Source organism: Erithacus rubecula (genome assembly GCF_903797595.1).
Source record: "Erithacus rubecula genome assembly, chromosome: 3".
Taxonomy (NCBI): Eukaryota; Metazoa; Chordata; class Aves; order Passeriformes; family Muscicapidae; genus Erithacus; species Erithacus rubecula.
This window is the reverse complement of record NC_136689.1, coordinates 118,293,159-118,315,406: the sequence shown is the minus strand read 5'-3', so window position 1 is coordinate 118,315,406 and position 22,248 is coordinate 118,293,159. Positions and strand designations below refer to the sequence as shown.

Below are 22,248 nucleotides of genomic sequence, written 5' to 3'. Positions count from 1 at the left end.
TTGAAGCTAAATGTTGATTCATGTTTTTTTCAAAGCTGACTCTTTTAAAAAATGTCTATCCTTGAACAGCCTACTGACACATCTGGCAGAGTCACAGGAATGCAGACGGAATTCTCACTGAGCAGACATGTTTAAATGGAAAAATCAGCAACGTTAAATGTTTGCAAGATCACTGGTAAAATGCTTTCTGCATTTAATATAAACATGTCCTCATCAAAGGAGCAGGGATTTAACAAGGGTAAACTAACCACTTGACTCCCTAGAAGCTCATAAGGTCTGAATTTAGCAGTGTAGTCAGGTTAAGGTTTTCCTCACAGTGTGATAAATACTATTTAATCAACAATTTTAATCATCATATTAGCTCATTAGAAATAATAGTTATATTTTATTTTCTCAACATTTTTAAGCTGTTTATTCCATTATGAAAACAGCTACTACTGTGGGAATTGATATTTTCTCAATACAGATTTTAACACACTTATGCTTATAAAGCACTGACAACAAATTGCTTTGAGCTACACTAGCAAAAACCAATTTTTTTAAAAAATGAGGACAAATATTTCTACAATTTGTCTTGTACGACTAATACTTTGGGTTGTACAACAGACTTTTTCTCCTCTTTACATAAGGAAACTCCAATGAAATATGATAGACTATCCATCATAACCTGATTTTGAAATATAGTCTCTGAGTCTTCTTTTGAAAACCAGAATCTAACTTGCCCAAAGCAGAACAGGTTGCACTGCTGCAAGAGAGGCATGAGATATACTAACCAGTCCAGAAACCTTGATCAAAGACATCTATAGTAACTTCATCTCTAGATCCACAATGTGCAAAGACTATGATGAAATCCTCATTAGTTTATTTACTGAATTCTGTAGGTTTGGGAGAATAGGAATGGAAATTTAACACCAATTATCAACACTGGTTAATTTTAACTCATCACAGTTGGTCCTCAAAAAGTGTATGCCAGCTTCCTCGTATAAATTTGGTTCAGTTCAGCTGAAGAAGGGGCCATCCAATACACTTCTTGCCAAGAAAGAGGTTTGGATTGTTATAAAAGTAATTTTTTCAACTGTAAGACTTAGTGCTGAATGGGAAACAATTTCATGTGCTAGTATTCCAGTGTAAATAGAGTTATGGCATTTAAACATACCAAATATATGTCTACTGTACATAATTTCTGCTATTCATCAATCTGCTTTTACATCAGGGGATGTCTGAGGCATCACAATCTGAGACACCCTAAAGTAACATAAGACTACTGATAGGATTTCACAATAGTGTAAGATTTAAATATTTCCTTTGACGCATCTGTCCTGTATATCAGAGATTCTGTCATACATGTAAAATGGAACCAGACAGACACGTGGGCAATCTCATCAAGTTCAGTTGAGTCCAAATAGCAATTCAGCTTCTCAAATGCAAGTGTCTAGCTTACTGTGGCCAGAATAACTTGAATAATAAAGAATATCATAGAGTTAGAGAATTTTTGAGGTTGGAAGGTGCCTTGTGAGATCATCTAGTCCAACCCTTCTGTTTGCACAAGGTGATCTAGAGCAGATTGTCCAGAGTCATGTCCAGGTTGGTTTTGAGTACCTTCACACATGGAAATTTCATAACCTGTCAGGGCAACATTCACTAATGTTTGACCACCCAAACAGTAGAAAGCTTTTTCTTGCATTTAAGTGAAACTTCCTGTATTTTCAGTTTGTCCATGTCTCTTGTCATATCAGTAGGCTCTACTGACAAGAGTCTGGCTGTCTCTTCTTTGTTACACAGCCTCAGGTGACTGTATGTGTTAATAAGATCCTCCTTAGACATCTCTTCCCCAGGCTGCATACTCCCAATTCACTCAGATGCTTCTCACGTGAGAAAGGCTTCAGTCCCTTAATCCTTCTTGTGCTGAAGAGCCCAGAACTGAACACAATACTTGATACATGTCTCACCAGTGCTGAGTAGAGAGGTGGGTTCACTGTCCTTGTCCTGTTGGCAATGTTCTTCAAAATGCAGCCTAGTACATTGTCAGCCTCCTTTGCTGCAAGGGTACACCACAATCTTCTGTCCAGCTTCCTGTTCACCACGACTTCAAGGTCTTTCTCTGACAAGCTGTTTTCCAGCTGGTTTTATATGTGTGCCTGGGATTATAATTCTTCAGGTTCAGGACTTTGCATTTCTGCTTGTTGAACATCATCAGCTCAATTCTTCAAAAGACTAGCAGGTTCTTTGTTGTATCAGTCACTTTCACACTTTTTTATCATCTCTGAACTTGCTGGGGGTTCACTCTGTCCTACTGTTCAGGTCATTAATGAAGGTGTCAAATAGTTTTGGCCCTGGTACCAATCTCTGGGGTACACTACTAGTTACTTGACTCCAACTGGACTTATGCCACTTATAATCTTCTGGACACCACTGCTAAGCCAGTTTTCAATCTACATCACTCTCCACCTATTTAACCTGGGATTTTTCATCTCATCTATAAGGATGTTATTGGAAACAGGGTCAAAGGCTTTACTAGAATCAATGTAAGGAACACTAACTGCTCTCCTGTGGTCTTCTAAGTTAATCATTTAATTGTGGAATGTTAGTAAAACATGATTTCCCCTTTATAAGTCCATGCTGACTACATCCAATTATCTTCCTGTACTTCGTGTATTTGGAGATGGTTTCAAGGTTTAGTTGTTCCATCACTTCCCGGGGACTGAGGGGGTTGACTAGCCTGTGGTTCCTCAAATCTTCCTTTTCACCCTTCTTGAAGAATATTTCACACTCAAACACTTGAATTTACATGTCTTAATCTGTGTCTGAATTCCACTACAGATGTAAAAAATTGCAGGAAAACCTAATAAAGTACACAGGGAATCAATCTGGTTATATAGCCCCCAAACACTATAACCTCTGTATTTCATTAAATAGGTTTTTATTAGAAGGCACAGTTTATATTTAGTTGATATTCATCTGGCAAGAAAGCCATGAAGCAGAAATTGCTCCTATACCCTGTTGCCATATAACATCATATAACCTGTACCCAAATCCATGTAAAATATTGTTTGGGGAGCAGAAAAACTCCAATCAGACTAATACACACTGAACTCCCTAGAACAAGAAAAGAACAATCTTTTCAACTGCTTGTCTTTGGGTCACCTGCCTAATAAAACCCTTTACTCTCTTACAGCAGTATGGCTATCCTTAAAGCATAATGACTACAAAAAACTTGAGAAGATTTATTCAAAATTTGAATAAAAACAACAGACACTAGGGATCCTTTATTTAATGTCATGATTGAAGTCTTTGTACTGCAACATGTTTATATGTAAAAGACATTTTCTTGATAAACATTGAAGCAGCACCATTTTATTTTCACCTTAAAAAAAAAAGAGAGAAAAAAAGAAAAGGCTTGGTCCCTTTACTGCAGCATCTGATTTTAACAAACCACAAAATTTCACAGTGCTCACTAGCACTCTTGAGAAATTATCTTCCTCCTGGTATTGGTACTGCTTGGAGATCACATCTTCATGGGATCTGAAGCACATGATTGGTGCCCTCGGGTTTTATGGTTACTTACGTCTGCAGAGACTATTATCTGTCAAGTAGCATTGCAGTTTAAGCTATTCTTTTTTCAATAAAAGTTGCAGCCTTGGTCTTTAAACCAATTGTTAGCATGCTGTATATTCCTCTTTCACTTCCACAGTGGCACACACATTGTCCTGAGCATTTAGACGTAGCTTTAGTGTTTTTCACAGCACAAGCTGTGCAGCCATTAATTAATTACATGACCTCCTTAAACGAGGTAGGCCAAATTGCACCCTCAAAAACACAAACAAAACTTTCATTGGTTGCAGTCTCTGTAGATTCAATGGGAGCTGATCTCAGATTTGTATCTGAGGGCAGAATGTGACCCAGTGCATCCATTAACTGGCCTTAGTCTGTAGAGCTCTTTATCAGTTTGGGGAGGAAAGACACAGATTAATGGATGGAGAATGAAAGAGTGAAAAAAACCGAGGTTCTTAAAGGTTTCTGATGAGCTGGGAAACTGAACACAACAACAGCTTTAAAAAAGATGCAGAAAAATGCTCAAATATTTAAAAGTTAGCATTTCTCATAATTAACACTTCAAAATTTTAAAGTAATTATTTTATTTTATCAGTATTATCATATTATTAAAATTAAATTTCTTATATTTCATCTCAGGGAGAAGATTGCAATAATTTTAGGGATTTTTTTTTTTTTGGAAAAAATAAAAGGGTTTGCCTCAGGTTAGCTTGAATTGGATGTGAGTTTAAAGATCACCTAGTTGATATTTATCATCTAGTCTGGATGGATTTGGTTCTATTTATTTAAAGTAAAATAGCATAATCTGCAGTTACTAAACCTTATAAGGATTCAAAATTAAAGATATTTTTATTTTATATGCAACGTATCTTTGAATTTTAACATAAGGTTTTGACAAAAGAATAGGTAGCTTAATGGATCCAGGTTTCTAAAAGAAGTGAGTCTGAGTTATATTCTGGACAATCTGGGATAATTTAAAGCAGTTACTTGCAAGGAGATTGTCCTAATAAAACATTAAAGGAATAACAACACGTTTTGTGCACTTTACTGTTCTGAAACACTTGGGCACTTTAAAATCTAGAGAACTGGATATGATCATGAAACCAGACTGAAAATTCTGAAGGTATTCAAAAAGGACATTCAGATAATCTGTTTAAACCTCAGACGAGCACTTTGTTTGGAGGACTGAGGTCAGATGATTTGATCCCAAGGGTCACCAGGGAGACAAACTGGCATTTGTGTGAAAATGCTTCAAAAACTTCCCTCTCACCTATTCTTGGGTTGAGCCTTTAAACCAGTAAATCTTGGAACAATAAATTAACTTGTGCGTTCATATTCTGACAGTGAATTATTTCAGAGCCCTGATCTAAGAAAACCCTGCTGGTCCAAAATGCCAAAAAGGGAAACAACATGCCCCAGCCAACCAGGGACCATAACAAAACCACAGAGTTTGGGTTTATGTCTTTAGCTCCCCTCTCTCAGGGTTCATTTATCCCCTCACTTTTCCAGAGGCAGGAAGATCCAAGTCTACATTTTCTTGCAAAAGGGAGATGGAGCAGGAGATGGAGAGGAACTGAGGCTGAGCTTTAATTCAGTTCCCACTGCTGCACTAGAAAATACTTGAGAAAAAAAAAAAATCTGTTTTATTAGATATTGCAAGTATTTCATATGGTTTTTTAATTTATTATTCTTACTAATTAGAACAAAAAATTTATCACACCCCATTGTATTTAGACCTTCACCAACATTTGAATTTTGAGGAAAAAATGCATCATTACAGTCTTAACAACCCATCAAACACAACGCAACACCAATTTAATTGTTTCTGAGGATTGTGCTCAAGGGGAAAAAGAAACATTTAAAAGCTTGTTATAGAATGCATGTGGCTCAAGGTTTATATTTTCTGGTTTAAGACATAAACATGTTTTCAAAGAAACATTCATGTATTAAAGTATTTTCAACAGAATTACTGCCTTCAGTTTGTTTTCACACAAAATATGGGACTCTTTTCAAGTTAATGGATAAATTTGCTCATCTCTTTCTTTATTATCAAGCAAAGATAAATAAGTCTTTTTCATTCAATCTGCTGAGATAACTTGTGCCCATGCCGAAAGGTGATCTGTTCTAATCAACTTCGTGAAGTCTGATGGAATTACACTGAACATATTTCATACCTGACACAACTACAGAATGATACAGTTCAGGACAAACATTGGTGACCTGAATAATACATGACAGACAGATGACCGGGTGAGAAAAGTAATTTTTCACCTACACCACTTGAGTTTCTTTATTAAAGGCTGAGACATATTTGATGGAAAGAAGGCTGCTTTGCCAGCTAAAAGCTGGTGTGTTTTATTAATAGCTCAGTCAGTATTCCCTTACCATTTTACTACTTGAAACATTATTTTGACAATAAAATACTACATGTATCTAGTTTGCATGGAAAGCACCATGGAAAATACCACCAACTCTGCTAAAGTGAAAAATTAAGATTTAAGAAATTAAAGTTGTTAATTATTTAACTTTAATTCATAATAGATTCACAAAAATAAAAAATCAGAGTAAAAATTATCATGAAGGAGAAAGGTATTATGAAAATAAAACAACTACATAATAACAGGAGAATATATCAAATATCTGCAATGGATAGAAATTATCTTTCCCATGAGCTTGCAAGTAGACACAATACATTTAAAAAGAAATGTACTTCTCATAAAAAGACAAGTAAATTTGGCCTCAACAATACAATTTTTTATGTGACTTAAATAGTGTTTTGTCAAGGAAGGTTAAGGTTAGGACAAACAATAATATCTTAAAAGTTGGCCCATGAAAAGGTGGACTACTTCAAATATTTTTGTGTTTGAAGCCATACCAAGTTTTACTCTTGGCTGTATTTTTCCTTTGCATACAGCAGCCAGGACAAATAGTTTTCTACAAATTCATAGTGTGTGACACCAGTGATCCAAAGGCTAGACAGAGATCACATGCTCATGTTGTACTAATGACTCTTGTTTCATCAATTTAATAAGTGGGAACCTTCCACATGTCACTGTTATCATGAACTCTCACTAATCTCATTTCTGTGCTCAAAGAAGCTTAAAACCTTAAATGAAATCCCAGAAACTTCTTGTGTTGTTGTTTTACTTGCTGTAACAGAAGAACACACCACATATATTTAAACTGCATTTCTTCAGGTTTTTTTTTCTATGGTAGCCTTTTGAAGCTAATTGAATGCACATGTCATACTGAAAATAGTCTAGAAGCTGCATAAGTTTAAATGCAAATGCAAAACTGCTCATGGACCTATCAAGAAAATATCACTATATAGTCATAAATATTTCACTTGAATGAGTAAGAGCTTGCTCCTTGATACTGGAAAATGCACACAAAGTTACCTGAAAGAAACAAAACAAAGTATGCAATGCATGATATTGGATAGATTTTACTAATATTAGAAGCATTACATATTTACTCAACATTTACAAACAGCTTTAGACGTATGATGCTTTAAAGTAAATTAGACTCAAGAGTAATCAGAAGTTTTCCTAGATCTTCAAATAGCTTTAAAATCCTCTGCTTTTCTACATATAAATATGTAACACAAACACTCCTTTCCACTCAGAAAGATTAGCTTTAAAGATCAGGTTTTATTAAGTCAACTTTTCAGACATGAGTAGAACAACAAAGAAATTCTTTCCTCTCATATGCCCATAGAATCTTTGTCATATCCTAACTACAATATAAATTCCTTCATGTAAGCCTCAGTATCTCTGATGAAGCTCACAAGCCCTTCTAATTTGGGTCAGTTTCACTGAAGCAGAAGAAGGAGGGGTCTTATTAAGTAATATATATCTATATATCTATATATCTCTCTCTATATATATAGATAGATATATAATATAATATGACAAAACTTGCACTGATATACTTTCCCAGATTAAGTGTTTCAACAGCTGCTTGTAATATTATTTAATAGTCCAAAAACATGATTATCAATAATGTGTAAAGATACTGTTAAGCTAATATTCAGAATAACACTTCAGATCACAAACTATTTTTGAGAGGAGATAGACTGCAATGCTCAAATGATGGTAGGGCTCAAATGGTGATATCCATATTCAGGACAGCTACTGGGAAATCAGGGACAAAATATTTGGTGGGGCTTTCAGGCTAATGCAGTTCATAATATCTAAAAGCTCCCAGTGGTTTTCTGGATGAAAACTTGAGCCTAAATCTCCTGCATCCTCAGCATCAAACATATGCACAAAGATGCATTTGTAAATCAGAGACAGAGATTGTTGGAAAACCCTTTTTTATCAAAATTACATAAGCAAGTTAAAACCTACATTTTTCAAAAAAAAAGAGAAATAATCAGTTTTTATATGTATTCCTGCTTCTGCTTTAGTTAAACAGAGTGAGGTGCAATTTTTTTTTTAAACTTTTGTAACTTTGACAGTTCTTACCATACCATTTTTTTCTGAATTGAACAGATTCTTTACTGTACAAAAATTACCAACACAAGAATATTCTATTTGTGAAGATTAGGCATAATTCCTTCTCAGCAAAATGCAGATTTCTTCTCAATTTGAGCATTTATTTCTGGAATGGTAGAATTAATGTATGTCTTTCATGTGAACAAACCTGAGGTTCAATAATTGAGCTTTTGAGAGTTTGCAACCGCAGTGAGTAAGCTGATAGGAATCAAAGAAATCTGGCATCAAGCCCTCATGCCCAAACACGGGTCAAAACAAAAAGCAAAACTTTCCTAATGACCTTTGGAAGTCAAATTCTTTTCCTACTGTAAAAACTGAATTTATATATACAGCAGAAATATCCAACTTCCTGTGAAGGAAGCTATATTACATTATACCAAATAGCTGGTTAGAAAAAATAAGTATTAAGTTAAAAATTTCTGGAGAGGAATTTGAGGACCAAGCAGAAAGAATCCTCAGTTCAAGTCAGGCCCAGAGGTGTCCTCTGGATAGTCCAGGTGTACAGTATGGATTTAGAAAGGCATGTAGTGACAGAACAAGGGAACATGGATTTAAACTTAATGAAGGTAGGTTTAAATTAGATATTAATAAAAAGTTATTCATGCAGAAGATGGTGACACACTTGAACACGTTGCTCAGAGAAATTGTGAATGCCACATTCCCCAGTGCTCAAGGCCAGGTTGGATGGGGCTCTGAGCAACCCTCCATAATAGAGGGCTCCCTACTTATGGCAAGGGGTTGGAACTAGATGACCTTTAAAGTCCCTTCCAACCCAAACAATTCTATGATTCTACCATGTGAAAGTATAGCTGAAATAATAAGATATATACATTTAAAAGCATAGAAAAATGTGCCCATTGTTAATATTTTCAATATTAGTCCTATGCCTTGGTGTTCTGATTGGGTAATACAAATATAATTGGGCATGTTGACAAATCTTTGCTCCTACTGTTTTCAGTTTGACCTATGCTGGTCACTATTTAGTAGATGCAAAAATGCTTGGAACCAATAAGTCATGAGGAAGCCTTTTTCCACTAAACATGGGATTGTGCTATTCCAAAAATAATCCTTAATCTAGGAAATAGACATTAGCTGCAAAGCCTGTACTATCATATTCTCATCACATAATGCCAGTATTCCCAGCATATTCCCATACAGGATCTAGTTCCCAGTTGCCACAGAAGGAACAGTCCCTATGTCCTCTTCACATGAGGTGATTCAGCCTGACTTGTAGAGATTTCAAATTTTTCTTGATGACACAACTTCATTTATGTTACTGAAGGCTGAGTTCTGGCTTTGTATCAGAGGCAAGAATAACATACTGCTATACAAAAATGTTTAGGTTCTTGTAACAAAAGCTGTTTATCTGGAGATGGGAAAGAATTTAAGAAAATGTCCAAAGAGTTTGTGTTCTTTCCTCCTTTCCTCCTGTTGACCTGCAAGATATAACAGTCTGTTACCACATATTACAAGTTTAAAGACTTGTTTTCAACAGGTACTGAGATCTTTAGAGCATTACCCTTTACAAGTAGGCTTAACAGACTCCAATATAGAACAGTGGCTGAACCTCATTGCTCAAGACACTTCAGTGATGTTTTTGCTACTGTGGTGTAGTTTAAAGCTTTTAAACAGCAGCAGTGAAGAGATTCATCAGAGTTTCTCTTCATGGCAGAACTAAGCTTGTTTACCAGGTTACTATTCCTTTCTTTTAATTTTCAGCTTTCCTTTTAATTCCTTTTCAGCTCTAGACTTTGGGTTGAATGACCTTCGCTGTTGTGCATTACCAAGGAACCCACTTGTGTTGTGTAGATTCTTTAGCCACACTAGAGGACATTTCAACCTGTAGCTACTTACATACACAACCACAGGGCAATTGTCAAGCTAAAAGGGATTCAGACTAAAGTGTGAACTACAAAATTGCCCTTTAAGTCTGTTTTCATCAGTTCCTTCTGATACTCTCTCCTTCTGGAGGAGTATCAAACACTTGTTCCTTTACAAAGCATTAAAATGCTTAAAGGCTTTCAATATTCAATCAATAGATAAATCTAACATGTAAGGCAAGAAAAATAGTAACAGTAGATGCTCAAGGAATATCAGGTACATTATGCAAACTGTTCATCAAAATGCTTGCCAAAGAAAATCACAACCTTTTCCAACAAAATTTGTAATTCCTGTTCCTAGAGTTTGAAGAATGACATTCTCTTTGCTGATACAGCCTTTGGTCTTTCAAGCTGCCCTCAATCTATACTAAGCAAGCAAATAAAATTAAAATTACAAAAAGTAAATGAATAAAGTAAATTTTCCATTTCCATTTCTCCTAGAGGGATTCATGTTACATATATTTGATGTTTCTTCTCTTCTTAGGAATTAGCTTTCTCTTCCTGGTTTCTTCCTCCCAAGAGTAATGTTCAGATTACTGCATGCCCACATTTGAGGAAGAAAATCTAGCCCATAGTATAAATTTCTACAGACAGAGAAGTTATCCCCATAGTGCATGTCATGCCATACAAACTCTCTTTTCTCTTTTTGTACCATTCTGGGTAAACATAATTTTAATTCTATTAATTCTGCCATTTATAATAAAAGCATTATCTTCTGAGAAAGAATGCAAAAATAACAGAGGACTAGAGACTAGAAAAGGAAGGGGATAAAGATACTTAGAAGTAGGCATTCAATCATGCTAAAATGTCATAATTCCTAAAAATGGGGGATTAAATTCCTAAAATGGTAAGTCTCACAAATAATTAGCAAAAAGACAATAGAAAAAACTCTCATAAACTAACAAAAAATATTAACCTATTTAAATAAAGAGTTAAAATTTCAGTTGCTTAAAGTTTGGACCAAATTATGTTCTATGATACAGTTCTATGGGCTTCAATAAAAGCTGATAAACCAAACTAACATTAAAACATAACTGACAGGAGAAACCAACCCCTTGAAATCCATTGCCTCTTTAACCTTCCTCTCCCTTTTGACAATTACCTATAATTGTCAAGAATGTAAAGGAAATTTTCACATTTGAATGTAAGTAAAATCACTACAGAAAGAAAATATGAGTATATATTCATCTGGAATTTGATAGGGCAGTGCACAAGAAGCACATGAAATCCCTATTTAAAATTTTACTCTGAAAAAAGGTTCCCTCTCCCTTTTTTGTCAACACCTCAGTGTCTTGTTGATTTAATAGCAAAAGCACCATAGAAATCATCTTGTTTTACAGGCTGACTACCAATGGTGCACAGCTCCTACAATGTTTGCTTCCATTTCAGAAATGATAATTTTTCCTCATTTTTTTTTCTTGTTTCCCTAAAATCTTCTACTCCCTTGATATATAGAAGTCTATCCTTAAATTACTTGTTCAAAATAATCGTGATTGGAATTAACATAAACCCAGGAGTGGCATCGACATCAGTGAATTGGCAGAGGAGGTTTCACAGCCCACTTTAGGCTCTCTCCCTGAAGATTAGCACAAATGTGCCATTCAGAACATATTAAAGCCTTAGGCCACCATGGTAGCAGCACACATGTGTATGTTGATTCCTCTGAAGATTTCTCCCTTACTCAGGCCAGGTTTCTTGCTTCTTTTCAACTATTTTGTAAAAATTAGTTGGGTCTAAAAAGGCAGTAGCTGACACATTCTATATGCCTTTTCCAAAATTTAGAAAGCTTCTGTCACCTGATGTTCAATATCCACAACCAATCCCTGTCTCAGACATTCTCATTTCTTAATAATTTTTATTTTCATTAATCATTATTATTTTGTTTTCATTCTCATATGTATCATTTTCTATTTGGTACTTAATAAATTTTATCCTGCTTCTACTACTTTTAGTGCTAATATCATGTAGTTCTCTGCGATACTGTGTGTCTTTCCTTTGGCCAGCCAAAAGGAAAAGGAAAAAAAAAGCCAACATTCAGAAATACAAATTTCCTCCACACGCTGAGATATTTTTGCAGTTCTGAACCAAAATAGTAATTTAAATCAGGCTCTTGAAAAACACAAATAATAGATTCACTGCATCTTTTAAACCAACCCTTTATTCTTAAGTTCTTTGCTTTTCCAATAACTCTTTCAATCCTCATGTAAAATTTAATCAATCTATCCTCAAGTCTTCCAGATACTCTTTATTCTCGCAGGAAGGTTTCAGCAGCAGAAGTCTTTGTTTCAGGATACTTGTCTTGTAATCATGCCTTCTCTCATTGTTTTCATCTACACAGAGCACTTTAGCATGTAAACAATAATGCTCTATGTCACTTCATATACTAATTTCTCTTTCAAACCCCCAAATCAAAACCTTGTCCTTCTGGAGATCTCAATGAACAGAACAACCTATTTGCAGCCAAAACTACTCCTTAAACTTATTTTCTATTCTTTGTTGGAGATGATACCATACCAACAACTTTCCTTTAGGCCAGAAGTCGGTGGAGGGGAAACCACATCAGGTCTAATCTCTTTGCTCTAGCCAGGATGGTCTTACTCATGTCTTCCATCCTATCTGCAACAGAGCACAGCACAGGGAGAGTGCACAATGGACTGAGCTGTCAGTGAGGCTCTTTCAGTGTCCTTCCCCACATTTCTTATGCGCATGTTATAGAAACCAGATTCCTTCATGCACTCTCCTATTCACTGAGATTTTAAGTAAAACTTCCTACCAAGATCTGGCAAAACTGCATTATTTGAGTTGTACAGATAGTGGAAGAGCTTTAAGATTTCCTATTATTTTCCTATGCTCTTCTGTTTTTGTGGATAGAGGGTTATGTAATTATGTGCAAGTCCAGTGTTTAATACAACAGACACTAATTTAAACTATATATTTGAAGCAACGCATAAGTAAAGTTATGTAAATGTCACATTATAATAAAGGAAGTCTCTATTCACAGAAAAACATATAGATATATTCATAGAGAGTATATACTTCAGAGAAAATCTTCTGAGAAATATGGCTGTTAGGAGACCAGAGTAAATAAATACAGAATTTGCAATATCATGGGGGAGAGGGAACAAAAAAAAAAAGAAAGGAAATATATATATTGGTAAAGATAGCTGCTTTTCCAAAAATTTATTCTAAAAATAAATTCTCTTTGTAATGAGATTTTGCTAAAATTATTCTTGAATATTTTATCACCGGAGTATTTCAAGGAGAATTACATGAAGGCTATGGTGACCTAAATATTAATTTTTCCCTATCCACAGGATGGACAACATCCATCCCACACATGAGCTGGAAATGTTTCTTTTTGAGGAAATATTTGCTTAATTTTATGAGCTGTAGCTACATTGTTAATTCAGATCTGGTTCTTAAGTTTCCTGGGTAAATGGTCACCTCAGGCTAATACTCTATGCTGTAGGTCTAGTAAATGAATAAGTACAGATTTCCACTATACCACACCTGCCAGCTTTCAACCTTTTCATCTGATACATAGTTTTACAGAAGTATTTTTAGTCATAGCATACAGTCTTTTATTTATCTCAACTTGTATTCTTCACCTCCTCTTCTGCTGTATGTTGGTTTTCATGCAGTTCCTGGATATCCCTTTTTAAAACCCAGGACACCCAGAAAGAATGTAGATTTTTTAGCTTAAAGGGAGAAAAATTCTAATTAAAAGGTGTAAATCCTTCTGTTACACATATTTTTAAAAAGGGGCTAGCGCCAACACTCACAATTTTCCAAGAAATATCCCTCCAGCTACTGTGTGTACTACATAAGGGAGTAGAGCCAGTTTTAGCCACTTATGAAACTCAGTGTATTTGCATAGGGGCCAAATACAACAATCAACTGTATGAACTACAGAAACCTTCTGCAATCCAGTGGTGAACCAGCTGGATTTGAGCCATTTTTCCATTTACATGTAAGGAGAAGTAGTGGGATTTTTACTCTTTGCACTCTGAGCTTGCAGAAGTTTCCTGTGTATATTTTCTTTATTTAAAGAAGTTTTAAAAATAAAAAACAAAAAATGAAAAACCCAAAAATAGAAACTTCACCAGTCAGCCAGTAGCTACTTATGACAATGGGAAGCTCTTTCACCAAAAAGTACATTTAGTAAGTGAAATAATTCTGGTTGTGACATACATACAATTTCTACCTCTCTTTAGATAAATTAAAATGAAAATATGGCAACATGTAATTTCTTTCCTCTAATCTGAGAGAAACAACAGGGCTCCCCTGACTCTGGTTAGGTCCCAGAACTTGAGTACAGTTCACCACAATGTATTTGTTTACTTAACACAGCTTAAGTTGGTATCGCAACTGTAAAATCTAAAAAATAGGTGGATGGAAAACCAGAAAAGTATTGAAATCCTTTCTCCTCTAACACCTAGATTTCTTCTGCAGTCTCCAAGGAATAGCCTTTCTAATTTCCTTCATGAAGATAATTTATGTTGACACGATACGTCTTCCTTCATCTCCAGCGAAACCTGAGCTAGTAATTAAAAGCTTCTTCTCTTCCCTCAAATTCAGCAAAGCTGAACTGGCAGGATTAAGATTTCAAAGGGAATATACAGTGAATGTAACAGAAAAAAAAAGAAAAAATGTAGTGTGCTCCCAAAATTAAAAAAAAACCAAACACCAACAAACACAAAAAGAAAGACTCCCACAATGACAGAAGCAACATGGGAACTGCTACTGTAGCACAACATAAGATTTTAGAGATTGTTCTAAGTTAAGCAACCCCCTTTGGCCTGTATTTTTTACATTCTTTTGACAACCAAGTTCCTGATACTCAACTTTAAGAATAAAGAAGACATTCAAAAGATCCTTCAAATCAGAGCGACACAGTAACCACAGATCTTTTCAGTTTCAAAACCAAACTCCAAGATCAATGTATTTAAAATTATGCCAAATGTATTCTCTGTCTGCAGTTGGATCAACCCATTCTCATAACTGGTTTGATCTTTTTTATTGTTTGGAAAGCAAAACGGGAAAGATTCAATGTAGCCACGCCTGTCAGATTTACTAACATTACAGAGCACTTGCAATTAATTTGAGGTGTGAGGTTGACTAAATGTCATCATTTGCTACACTTGAGATATATTCCATCAAAGTAAACAGTCATATGATGAAATTTGGAATCTAAAGTACTTTCACTGATTTTTTATTCTAAGGGGCTGACTCCTCAAAGCATACTGTGAGTCAATGATTATTCTTATTCTCTCTTCTTCTCTTTCCTCTACCATAACGTGTCCTGACAACACACCAGTAAGACACAAGGATTTTTGCCCTCAGACTTCAAGATCTACCTCTGTACATGGCATGTAGCACTCACCAAGGCAATGCAATACCCTATACAAGGCTTTGTTGGACATTTGGATCAGTGAACAATCATATCCAGTATTTTGTATTTTAGGGCTACATGACTGTACTAGATCATCTGGCTTTATATCCTCTTTTTAGGTGGGACCAAACACTGCATACCAAGTACTAAAAATAAATAGCAAGTATAAGGATATGGACTTGATCTCTACTGATTTTCATAGTTTTAATTTGTTTTCTCTGGATAAAACACTGGGATGACAGATAATGTTCATCAGTAATAACTAAATAATTACTGTTCACTCAAGTATTTTTTCCTTTGGAAAAACACACCAAAAAAATTTGAATTATTTGGAAAAGACCCTAAATAATTAATAAGAACTAAGATTTCTAAAGTATCTCAATACACAATAGCTTCTTTTCAGGCATCAAAAAGATGAATTTTCTGAAGAACACCACTCCTGATAAGAAAACCAAATGAAAATCCAGATGACTGTGAGGATTCAGTACATCCACTGAAATTTCCCAGAGGATAAACAGAATATAAACAAAGGAGTAAGAATAAAGAAGAATTCCAAAACGCCACGAAAAAAATATGGAGGTTTTTTAAAAATTGTTTAAAGGTCCAACATAATCAATAAAGAAGTGAACTAGAAGGGGATGCAGGGATGCAGACTACAATGATCTTCATGGATGTCATGGTGGCTCAGATGAACAGTAACCAGAATTGAAGGAAAAAAAAGGAAAATTATTAAGTTGCAGTGTGACAAATGCTGCCAATACTGGCCTCTTTAAGAAGCCAGTTCAAGCTTTGTTAATGAAAGCCAAAGCATGACCATTTATGATCCTGATAGAGGAAAAACCAGGATGAGTTATACTCCTGCCCTTGCACATAAGGGTCAGACTGGAAATGATTTGGCTTAGGTGATTGTCTCTTCTGAAAATAGTAGGTTTCTAACTAAATCCTAATAATGCAAACATAAAGGCTGTTAATGTACTTATTAGCCATCACAAAATGCATTTCACATTGGATGGTTACAATACATTATATCAGCAGCAATCACAGCTCTGTAATAACAGTAGCAGTTCATTTAAGGGGAGCAAGTATAGCTCTTCTTCCAAACCATTATGTGAACATGATGAATGATGATGGCACTAGACTTATATGGGAGGGAACTGGAGCTGGAAGGTGAAAGAACTGCCGTTGTAAAAAATGGATGGAGTAGCACATATATAGGCATATCTGGGTATACTCAGGTATGAATATTTGAAAAAACACCACTATTAAAAGATGCCTCCAGAACCCAACAAAAGCAGTTTAAATTTGAAGTTGAAAATTTTGTCAAAAAACCCATATTCAATTTCAGAATTAAAATAAAAAAAGGGGGGGCAGGGAATAAAAGTGAGGAAATATTAATTGAAACATGTTTTAGCAGGGAGTAGCTCTCAGCAATTGGAACCAGCCACTTCACAAAGGTCAGTTTTTCATGAGCTTGGGTTCACTGAGAAGTGGGTGATGTTTGAACAGCACATAAGGTCGAAACCCAGGTTTTGTGCCTCAAAACTAGATCAGAACTATGCTGTTATTTAGTTGAAAATAGATTGTTGTAATAACAAATTTGTGGCACAGCAAGTAGACAAGAAGCATAAGGTTGAGTTAATAAGTATTAACTGTAAGAGTTTTGCTTCTTATTCAGAAGATGCTATGATTTTCAGAGGTGAGGAGAACATCAGAATGCAGAGGTTTATCTTCTGCCATCAGTATAGAAGCTGAGCTCTGAAGTTGGCGTCTCCGAAAAGTTCACAAGGTTCTGGAGATTCATAGGGATCACAAACCTCCTCTCTTGTGAGAGGACAGTGCATATTTTATTGACAAAAAAAAGCGATGAGGAGAACAATTGAAACTTTGCAAGAGAAGAAAGGAGGAAAATAAACAACACTCCCACACAAAGACAGAGGTGGAGTGGCCAAGGCAGCTTTTTTATGGCACTCATATTTATCTTTATGGCACACATTGTAATGTCCCTCAGAGCTCCACTGGAATGGCATCATGTGTTGAGGCTCATCTGTGCTGATTTACCTTTTCTTCTATTCCTAATTATTTGTGCTTTTGCTGTTACAGATAAAATGCTAATGTTTTATAGATGGTTTATGTTAACAAATACAATGCTGTCTTTGTGTAGGTATTTCTTCATACAGAGGATTTAATTCATTGAAATGATTGTTCCCCATAATTCTTGTAAAATTTAGATGAAATTGGCAAAACAACAGTCTCATTTGAAAAATCGATAAATTGATAAAACAATTCTCATATGCATCTGCACACATGCCAAGTTCTTAGCTAGTATTACCTAAACAATTGGGATTTTAACAGCAACAAGTACTGCACTGTGCAGGGGGAAGAAAGTTACTTGGAATAAAAAGCCAGGAGAGAGGACACCATAATTTCTGGCTTTCATATTCCAAAATGCTGTATATCAGGGCATATCATGTACTTTGGGATATACACTGTCAAGCAGAACCTTTTCTAGGAAAGATCATGGCACTGATTAACCCCAAAGACTGAATGATTTAGCAGCACTTCTCAAGTGACTTTGCACTGCAGTATGGCCCTAGTCTCAGAAGGAGACCCTGTTTCACTCTCTGCCACTTGTGTCTGTCAAATGTCTTCTACCACTCACTATGGAGTTCATCTTCTCCACCCAGAATTAGTAAGGAGAAGTGGGTCTGAAATTTGGGTAGGCTTAATTAATTTTCTCATGGGTACTATGTTTCTGCAATGCATTATATATCTTCAATTATGTGAATGAGCTCCTCTTTACAGTCTATATTTCTTCAGAATACATATTTCAAAATCATGTAGTGGAAATCCAAGTCATTTATTAAAAATCTAAACAAAAAAAAATTTTATTGTCTAAGAAATAATTTATATATTTCTCCCATAACACAGGATTTAACAAGCTGCAACAAAAACCCAACAAAATACTAAGAGTTTGCATGCTTGAATTTGTTCTTATGCAAAATAAAATTATTTGTAGACAGAGACTGAGAGCAAACTAATATAGAATAAATCCTTTCTAACTGCTTCAGCAAGTTGTACCACCAAGCTTCAGCTTAAACCTAAACCAGAAACATATAGACATATGCCCACACAGAGGTATTATCATCACAACAATAATAAAAACAATATTATCTGAGACCTAAAAATTGTTGAAGGCAAAATAGCTCAAATGATTCTTAATGCCTTTCAGGCACATCTGAATCAAATAAGGTAATTATTCTTTAAAATGCTTACACAAAGTCTGATTTGCATGCTAGTAATTGCTATGCCTTGTGGCATCTAGCAATTGACACAGCAATGATTTTAATTATTGTAATTTCATCAGTATAAATACTTCAAAGTTATGCAAATAGTACCTCATAATCCACATAGACAGTTCAGAGTATTTGATTTACTAGTCTTGTAAGGCTCTTTGTCTATGCAGTTTACTCTCAGATGTGACTGTGCATTGCAATTGAAGCCTTTCACTCACATCAAAGCTCTAAATCATAACAAGATGAGCTAATTTTACAAAGACTGACACTTCAAACATTAACTTGCAAATACAATTATAAGATGAAATATATAAAGGACTTTACTAGGATATCATCTGGCATGGATACCTGCAGCTAATCATATCTAATGTTTTCTATGACAGTGGTAAGCAATGATATTGCAAGACCAAATGCCTTGGTGTGAGCAATTACAGCCACTCTTGCTTCTGAACAGCTGTGTGAAAATACTTTATCCTGTTCTATCATTTAAAAGTCGTGTATTCAAAGTATATTTAAAAAAAAAATCCACAGTAGTTTTTTTTTTAATAGCATATAATAGGGGTGTATAACTTTTCAGCAGGGGAAACTGTTTATTCACACTACTGTTGCTGATACGTAAAAATAAATATAGTACAGGTAATGATTTCATGTCGATAATAATGCAAAATACATCAGAGTGAATGCATCTACAATCAATATCTATGACAATTAAGGGGGGGGGGGGGGGGGGGAAGGTTGTGCTGTCATCAACTTGTCTTTTATTTACAGAAACCTTTCCAAACCCATGTTTCAGGCCAGACATTTAGGTGTTGTAAATCATAGTTTCCAATAAATCTTAGATGTTTAAACACAGCTCTCTTCCTTTAGCTACTGAGTTCTGCATCAAACACACAAACAAAAAGTTGAATATCCATGACAACAAATCTGAAATCCAATGCTGACCATCAATATTTACAAAGTTGTCACTAATACTTGTTTTACAGAAGAGTTGAAGTACAGCTCTAGTTATCCCCAGCTCAAGATCCACATGTGTTGAATGAAAAAAGAATCAGACCTGTTGCTTTTTTTTTCTTTCTTTCAGTTGGTTTAGATTACAGCCTACCCTGAAGACTGGAGGTAAACAAAATTGGAAGATCACATACAAAGAAAAAACTTCAGAGGTGCTCTGCATGCACAGGTGTCTTGGAGAGACTTTGATGCCTGACCTGACAAGAAGTATATGTAGAGAGAATGTGGTAATGGCCAGAGGTAATTCACTAAATAAAGATATAGTGGGTAGTTTAAGCTAGAAATGACATTACAATCAGAGATAAATTTTACGTAACAGAAAACTAAAAAAGCCTTTTTACAACTTCTTTATAAAAACTACCATTGAATTCCTTTATTTCTTATTGATTGCATAATATTTATAATTTAATCTTGTAAAGGAGAAAGTACAAATAGAAAAGAGGAAAATAAGAACTCCCAAAATGAAGAAATAGCTTTCATATAAGTAAACTTAATTGGGGAAAATAGATCTGAGCCAAAATATGAGGAAGGCCTATTTGGAGAAAGTATATAGGGATCAATTAACTCTCACTCTAAAAGAATGATAAAAAAAGCTGATGAAAAATAAGGTAAAAGAGATTTAAGGTGAACACATTTTTTAATGCAATGTGTGTTTAAATGGCAGAAACAACTGCCTCAGTATTTTTTAAAGGCAGATGTAATAAATGGGCTAAAAAATACTAATTTGTAGAAAAGAGAACTGTCCAAAAGTATAAACACTGGCTCAGATTCAGAGGCTGACCCAGGAGGTCCCTAAGGGACTCAGTGCTGGAACTAGAAAAATACTGCCTCCATAATCACCATTTCTCTTTTACTTGTGAAGTATTTGCTACCAGCCACTGTCACAGATGGGAAACTGGAACAGAGCAACTGTTCTGAGAATTCAAAAAAAGTCAGTGATTGTAATAATTTGCAAAATGGCAAGTGCATAAAAATCACAAACTGTAAAAATTAGCATGGAAACAATGTATGGAATAAATACCTCAGAAGAATGTACAACACAGTCTGTTTGTGGAATATGCATTTACCTGCTTACACATTCAAATGTAACTTTGGCTCCCACTATTGCTCCAGAAGAAACAAGAGGAAGCTGACACAGGAAAAAAGCAGGATGTCAACATCAAGCATTTCAGCCAAGCTGTAGCCTACACAGGTAAAGAATGACTTGCAAATCCACCTCATGTAAAGAAAGGGAAGGAATCACTTGAAAGGAAACACAGAAAATCAGACAGCAGCATGAGCAGCTAAATAAATTCCACACAACAAACAATGAAACACTGAATGATAACAATGTTGAATCACACTACAGAAGAGCTCTGTGATGGAAGTGACATACCAATGGAATCACACGTGAGAAACTGAAAACATCACAAAACAAAATCAGTTTTACATTTGCTACTAGCTGCAATTAGTTCAGATGTTAATCTTTTTTTTTTCTTTGATTCACTGACTCACATCTTCTCATTGTTTTAGTAAATTTCCTTCAGTTGATGAGGATATCAAATGGTTTAATAAAGTAAGAAATATTTTAGTGGGAGGAAGTAACTTCCTATGTCTTTTCCTGACTTTCTTGTGGAAACAAAATATTTAGTAACTATAAATATATATAGCTGATTTTTCAGTATATGTTTTGGTCCAAATTACATATAAATACACAAAATTAAATTAATTAGAATGCATTTCCCACCTAAATTTCTACTCGCTCATCAAAGTTGGTTTTTTATGGGTCTTGACTGCTTCCAGCACAAAATGGCCTGTCGTAGGCCATGACTTGGATAAAATTATCTGTTCAAGAATTCTCAGTATTGTAAGCAATAAAATATTTTATATCTTATGGAAATACAGAAGGGATATAAAAAAAAAATTTTAGATTTGATCACCCAAACTATTTTTCATTCCAGCAACCAGTCCTTCAACAACAAAAGCAAAATAGAGTGAAAAAGTTCTATGAGAAAAGTAGTTCTGCAACAAAGGGCAGAAGTCATTGCATTTCTGTAACTCTTTCACTGGTACTTTTCCAGCCTTTATAAGTGTTTGGAAAATAAATCAAAACATTATTACAGCCAGACTAGTTCTAAGAAATAAATATGTACAAAATATAATTTACATGCAACTCAAAGGATGCAATATACATACTTGGGGTGTGCTTTTTGGGAGGGGAAAGATATATGACCTGCTAAAATGTATTAAAAAATCCACAAAACCTAATAGAATTCAAGTTTAATTTTTAACCTCTTGACTTTACTTTCTTTTAATTAACATTGGGATCCCATCCAAAGGTATTTGCACAACATTCATTTGCTAATAAATTAAATAATCTCAACTATTTCTGGGAACAGTACATCCTTATAGTCTGAGAAGTATGTGTTCCAGAAATACTTTTCTTGTAACCATTAAAAGTGACTTGGAGCATGATTAAAAACCATGTAACACTACATTCAAATTAAACACATTGGTAATTAGATTCACATGTGTTTAGAACAACACAATAAACCAGTATGCACACAAATATTTATATGATGAAACCAAAGTAAACAAGCAACAGCAGAAAGGGAACAGGATGGAAATTGAAACATTACAGCCTTTAT

General features: G+C 34.9%; 1 long non-coding RNA gene across 1 annotated transcript; it reads left to right on the top strand.

Moving 5' to 3' along the window:
* Positions 1 to 61: 61 nt before the first annotated feature.
* LOC306799547 lies at positions 62 to 21,306 on the top strand. The gene is made up of 3 exons (XR_013773626.1): positions 62 to 175; positions 19,695 to 19,861; positions 20,735 to 21,306. It is a non-coding gene; the product is annotated as an uncharacterized lncRNA (long non-coding RNA).
* The last annotated feature ends 942 nt before the right edge of the window (positions 21,307 to 22,248 follow it).